The sequence below is a fragment of the Malaclemys terrapin genome, chromosome 14 (genome assembly GCF_027887155.1).
Source record: "Malaclemys terrapin pileata isolate rMalTer1 chromosome 14, rMalTer1.hap1, whole genome shotgun sequence".
In the NCBI taxonomy this organism is placed as follows: Eukaryota; Metazoa; Chordata; order Testudines; family Emydidae; genus Malaclemys; species Malaclemys terrapin.
The window spans coordinates 5,162,864-5,170,363 of NC_071518.1; positions in this window are offsets into that span (position 1 = coordinate 5,162,864).

A 7,500-nucleotide genomic window follows, 5' to 3' on the forward strand; every position below is an offset into this window, starting at 1 on the left:
ATAGATGTGGTGTGTGGGGATAGATAGATAGATAGATAGATAGATAGATAGATAGATGTGGTGTGTGGGAATAGATAGATAGATAGATGTGGTATGTGGGGATAGATAGATAGATAGATGTGGTGTGGGGATAGATAGATAGATAGATAGATAGATGTGGTGTGGGGATAGATAGATAGATAGATAGATGGTGTGTGGGGATAGATAGATAGATAGATAGATAGATAGATATGGTATGGATAGATAGATAGATAGATGTGGTGTGTGGGGATAGATAGATAGATAGATAGATAGATAGATAGATAGATAGATGTGGTATGTGGGGATAGATAGATAGATAGATGTGGTGTGTGGGATAGATAGATAGATAGATAGATGTGGGGGGATAGATAGATAGATAGATAGATTGATAGATAGATAGATAGATAGATGTGGTGTGTGGGGATAGATAGATAGATAGATTGATAGATAGATAGATAGATAGATAGATAGATAGATAGATAGATAGATAGATGTGGTATGTGGGGATAGATAGATAGATAGATAGATAGATGTGGTATGTGGGGATAGATAGATAGATAGATAGATAGATAGATAGATAGGTTGGGGATAGATAGATAGATAGATAGATGTGGTGTGTGGGATAGATAGATAGATAGATAGATAGATAGATAGATAGATAGATAGATAGATAGATAGATGTGGTGTGTGGGGATAGATAGATAGATAGATAGATAGATAGATAGATAGATAGATAGATGTGGTGTGTGGGGATAGATAGATAGATAGATAGAGAGATAGATGTGGTATGTGGGGATAGATAGATAGATAGATAGATGTGGTGTGTGGGGATAGATAGATAGATGTGGTGTGGGGATAGATAGATAGATATGGTATGTGGGGATAGATAGATAGATAGATAGATAGATATGGTATGTGGGGATAGATAGATAGATAGATAGATAGATGGTATGTGGGGATAGATAGATAGATAGATAGATAGATAGATAGATATGGTATGTGGGGATAGATAGATAGATAGATAGATGTGGTGTGTGGGGATAGATAGATAGATAGATAGATAGATAGATAGATGTGGTGTGTGGGGATAGATAGATAGATAGATAGATAGATAGATAGATGTGGTGTGTGGGGATAGATAGATAGATAGATAGATAGATAGATAGATAGATAGATAGATGTGGTGTGTGGGGATAGATAGATGTGGTGTGTGGGGATAGATAGATAGATAGATAGATGTGGTGTGTGGGGATAGATAGATAGATAGATAGATGTGGTGTGTGGGGATAGATAGATAGATAGATAGATAGATAGATAGATATGGTATGTGGGGATAGATAGATAGATAGATAGATAGATAGATAGATAGATAGATATGGTATGTGGGAGATAGATAGATAGATAGATAGATAGATAGATAGATAGATAGATGTGGTATGTGGGGATAGATAGATAGATAGATAGATAGATGTGGTGTGTGGGGATAGATAGATAGATAGATAGATAGATAGATGTGGTATGTGGGGATAGATAGATAGATAGATATGGTATGTGGGGATAGATAGATAGATAGATAGATAGATAGATAGATAGATAGATAGATGTGGTGTGTGGGGATAGATAGATAGATAGATAGATAGATAGATAGATAGATAGATGTGGTGTGTGGGGATAGATAGATAGATAGATAGATAGATAGATAGATAGATAGATAGATGTGGTGTGTGGGGATAGATAGATAGATAGATAGATAGATAGATAGATAGATAGATGTGGTGTGTGGGAATAGATAGATAGATAGATGTGGTATGTGGGGATAGATAGATAGATAGATGTGGTGTGTGGGGATAGATAGATAGATAGATAGATGTGGTGTGTGGGGATAGATAGATAGATAGATAGATGTGGTGTGTGGGGATAGATAGATAGATAGATAGATAGATAGATAGATAGATAGATAGATAGATAGATATGGTATGTGGGGATAGATAGATAGATAGATGTGGTGTGTGGGGATAGATAGATAGATAGATAGATAGATAGATGTGGTGTGTGGGATAGATAGATAGATAGATGTGGTATGTGGGGATAGATAGATAGATAGATAGATAGATAGATAGATAGATGTGGTGTGTGGGGATAGATAGATAGATAGATAGATATGGTATGTGGGGATAGATAGATAGATAGATGTGGTGTGTGGGGATAGATAGATAGATAGATAGATGTGGTGTGTGGGGATAGATAGATAGATAGATAGATGTGGTGTGTGGGGATAGATAGATAGATAGATAGATATGTTATGTGGGGATAGATAGATAGATAGATAGATAGATAGATAGATAGATATGGTATGTGGGGATAGATAGATAGATAGATAGATAGATAGATGTGGTGTGTGGGGATAGATAGATAGATAGATAGATAGATAGATGTGGTGTGTGGGGATAGATAGATAGATAGATAGATAGATAGATAGATAGATAGATGTGGTATGTGGGGATAGATAGATAGATAGATGTGGTGTGTGGGGATAGATAGATAGATAGATAGATAGATAGATAGATAGATAGATAGATAGATGTGGTATGTGGGGATAGATAGATAGATATGGTATGTGGGGATAGATAGATAGATAGATAGATAGATAGATAGATAGATGTGGTGTGTGGGGATAGATAGATAGATAGATAGATAGATAGATAGATGTGGTGTGTGGGGATAGATAGATAGATAGATAGATAGATAGATAGATAGATAGATAGATGTGGTATGTGGGGATAGATAGATAGATAGATGTGGTGTGTGGGGATAGATAGATAGATAGATAGATAGATAGATAGATAGATAGATAGATAGATGTGGTATGTGGGGATAGATAGATAGATATGGTATGTGGGGATAGATAGATAGATAGATAGATAGATAGATAGATAGATGTGGTATGTGGGGATAGATAGATAGATAGATAGATAGATAGATAGATAGATATGGTATGTGGGGATAGATAGATAGATAGATAGATAGATAGATAGATAGATAGATAGATGTGGTATGTGGGGATAGATAGATAGATAGATAGATAGATAGATAGATAGATAGATAGATGTGGTATGTGGGGATAGATAGATAGATAGATAGATATGGTATGTGGGGATAGATAGATAGATAGATAGATAGATAGATGTGGTGTGTGGGGATAGATAGATAGATAGATAGATAGATAGATGTGGTATGTGGGGATAGATAGATAGATAGATAGATAGATAGATGTGGTGTGTGGGGATAGATAGATAGATAGATAGATAGATAGATGTGGTGTGTGGGGATAGATAGATAGATAGATAGATAGATAGATAGATAGATAGATAGATAGATGTGGTATGTGGGGATAGATAGATAGATAGATGTGGTGTGTGGGGATAGATAGATAGATAGATAGATAGATAGATAGATAGATAGATAGATAGATGTGGTATGTGGGGATAGATAGATAGATATGGTATGTGGGGATAGATAGATAGATAGATAGATAGATAGATAGATGTGGTATGTGGGGATAGATAGATAGATAGATAGATAGATAGATATGGTATGTGGGGATAGATAGATAGATAGATAGATAGATAGATAGATAGATAGATAGATGTGGTATGTGGGGATAGATAGATAGATAGATAGATAGATAGATAGATAGATAGATAGATAGATGTGGTATGTGGGGATAGATAGATAGATAGATAGATATGGTATGTGGGGATAGATAGATAGATAGATATGGTATGTGGGGATAGATAGATAGATAGATAGATAGATAGATAGATAGATAGATGTGGTATGTGGGGATAGATAGATATGGTATGTGGGGATAGATAGATAGATAGATAGATAGATAGATAGATGTGGTATGTGGGGATAGATAGATAGATAGATAGATAGATAGATAGATAGATAGATAGATAGATAGATGTGGTATGTGGGGATAGATAGATAGATAGATAGATAGATAGATAGATAGATGTGGTATGTGGGGATAGATAGATAGATAGATAGATAGATAGATAGATGTGGTATGTGGGGATAGATAGATAGATAGATAGATAGATAGATAGATAGATAGATAGATAGATGTGGTATGTGGGGATAGATAGATAGATAGATAGATAGATAGATGTGGTGTGTGGGGATAGATAGATAGATAGATAGATGTGGTGTGTGGGGATAGATAGATAGATAGATAGATAGATAGATGTGGTGTGTGGGGATAGATAGATAGATAGATAGATAGATAGATAGATAGATAGATAGATAGATGTGGTATGTGGGGATAGATAGATAGATAGATGTGGTGTGTGGGGATAGATAGATAGATAGATAGATAGATAGATAGATAGATAGATAGATAGATAGATGTGGTATGTGGGGATAGATAGATAGATATGGTATGTGGGGATAGATAGATAGATAGATAGATAGATAGATAGATGTGGTATGTGGGGATAGATAGATAGATAGATAGATAGATAGATAGATAGATATGGTATGTGGGGATAGATAGATAGATAGATAGATAGATAGATAGATAGATGTGGTATGTGGGGATAGATAGATAGATAGATAGATAGATAGATAGATAGATAGATAGATGTGGTATGTGGGGATAGATAGATAGATAGATAGATATGGTATGTGGGGATAGATAGATAGATAGATAGATAGATAGATGTGGTGTGTGGGGATAGATAGATAGATAGATAGATAGATAGATAGATAGATAGATAGATAGATGTGGTATGTGGGGATAGATAGATAGATAGATGTGGTGTGTGGGGATAGATAGATAGATAGATAGATAGATAGATAGATAGATAGATGTGGTATGTGGGGATAGATAGATAGATATGGTATGTGGGGATAGATAGATAGATAGATAGATAGATAGATAGATGTGGTATGTGGGGATAGATAGATAGATAGATAGATAGATAGATATGGTATGTGGGGATAGATAGATAGATAGATAGATAGATAGATAGATAGATAGATAGATAGATGTGGTATGTGGGGATAGATAGATAGATAGATAGATAGATAGATAGATAGATAGATGTGGTATGTGGGGATAGATAGATAGATAGATAGATATGGTATGTGGGGATAGATAGATAGATAGATATGGTATGTGGGGATAGATAGATAGATAGATATGGTATGTGGGGATAGATAGATAGATAGATAGATAGATAGATAGATAGATAGATGTGGTATGTGGGGATAGATAGATATGGTATGTGGGGATAGATAGATAGATAGATAGATAGATAGATAGATAGATGTGGTATGTGGGGATAGATAGATAGATAGATAGATAGATAGATAGATAGATAGATAGATAGATAGATGTGGTATGTGGGGATAGATAGATAGATAGATAGATAGATAGATAGATAGATGTGGTATGTGGGGATAGATAGATAGATAGATAGATAGATAGATAGATGTGGTATGTGGGGATAGATAGATAGATAGATAGATAGATAGATAGATAGATAGATAGATGTGGTATGTGGGGATAGATAGATAGATAGATAGATAGATAGATGTGGTGTGTGGGGATAGATAGATAGATAGATAGATGTGGTGTGTGGGGATAGATAGATAGATAGATAGATAGATAGATAGATAGATAGATAGATAGATATGGTATGTGGGGATAGATAGATAGATAGATAGATAGATAGATATGGTATGTGGGGATAGATAGATAGATAGATAGATAGATAGATAGATAGATGTGGTATGTGGGGATAGATAGATAGATAGATAGATAGATAGATGTGGTGTGTGGGGATAGATAGATAGATAGATAGATAGATAGATGTGGTATGTGGGGATAGATAGATAGATAGATATGGTATGTGGGGATAGATAGATAGATAGATAGATAGATAGATAGATAGATAGATAGATAGATGTGGTGTGTGGGGATAGATAGATAGATAGATAGATAGATAGATAGATGTGGTGTGTGGGGATAGATAGATAGATAGATAGATAGATAGATAGATAGATAGATGTGGTGTGTGGGGATAGATAGATAGATAGATAGATAGATAGATAGATAGATAGATAGATGTGGTGTGTGGGAATAGATAGATAGATAGATGTGGTATGTGGGGATAGATAGATAGATAGATGTGGTGTGTGGGGATAGATAGATAGATAGATAGATAGATGTGGTGTGTGGGGATAGATAGATAGATAGATAGATGTGGTGTGTGGGGATAGATAGATAGATAGATAGATAGATAGATAGATAGATATGGTATGTGGGGATAGATAGATAGATAGATGTGGTGTGTGGGGATAGATAGATAGATAGATAGATAGATAGATAGATAGATAGATAGATGTGGTATGTGGGGATAGATAGATAGATAGATAGATGTGGTGTGTGGGGATAGATAGATAGATAGATAGATGTGGTGTGTGGGGATAGATAGATAGATAGATAGATGTGGTGTGTGGGGATAGATAGATAGATAGATAGATAGATAGATAGATAGATAGATAGATAGATAGATAGATAGATAGATAGATAGATAGATAGATGTGGTGTGTGGGGATAGATAGATATGGTATGTGGGGATAGATAGATAGATAGATAGATAGATAGATAGATAGATAGATGTGGTATGTGGGGATAGATAGATAGATAGATAGATGTGGTATGTGGGGATAGATAGATAGATAGATAGATAGATAGATAGATATGGTATGTGGGGATAGATAGATAGATAGATAGATGTGGTGTGTGGGGATAGATAGATAGATAGATAGATAGATAGATAGATAGATGTGGTGTGTGGGGATAGATAGATAGATAGATAGATAGATAGATAGATAGATGTGGTGTGTGGGGATAGATAGATAGATAGATAGAGAGATAGATGTGGTATGTGGGGATAGATAGATAGATAGATAGATGTGGTGTGTGGGGATAGATAGATAGATGTGGTGTGTGGGGATAGATAGATAGATATGGTATGTGGGGATAGATAGATAGATAGATAGATAGATAGATAGATATGGTATGTGGGGATAGATAGATAGATAGATAGATAGATATGGTATGTGGGGATAGATAGATAGATAGATAGATGTGGTGTGTGGGGATAGATAGATAGATAAATAGATAGATAGATAGATGTGGTGTGTGGGGATAGATAGATAGATAGATAGATAGATAGATAGATAGATAGATGTGGTGTGTGGGGATAGATAGATGTGGTGTGTGGGGATAGATAGATAGATAGATAGATGTGGTGTGTGGGGATAGATAGATAGATAGATAGATAGATAGATAGATAGATAGATAGATAGATAGATATGGTATGTGGGGATAGATAGATAGATAGATAGATAGATAGATAGATAGATAGATATGGTATGTGGGGATAGATAGATAGATAGATAGAT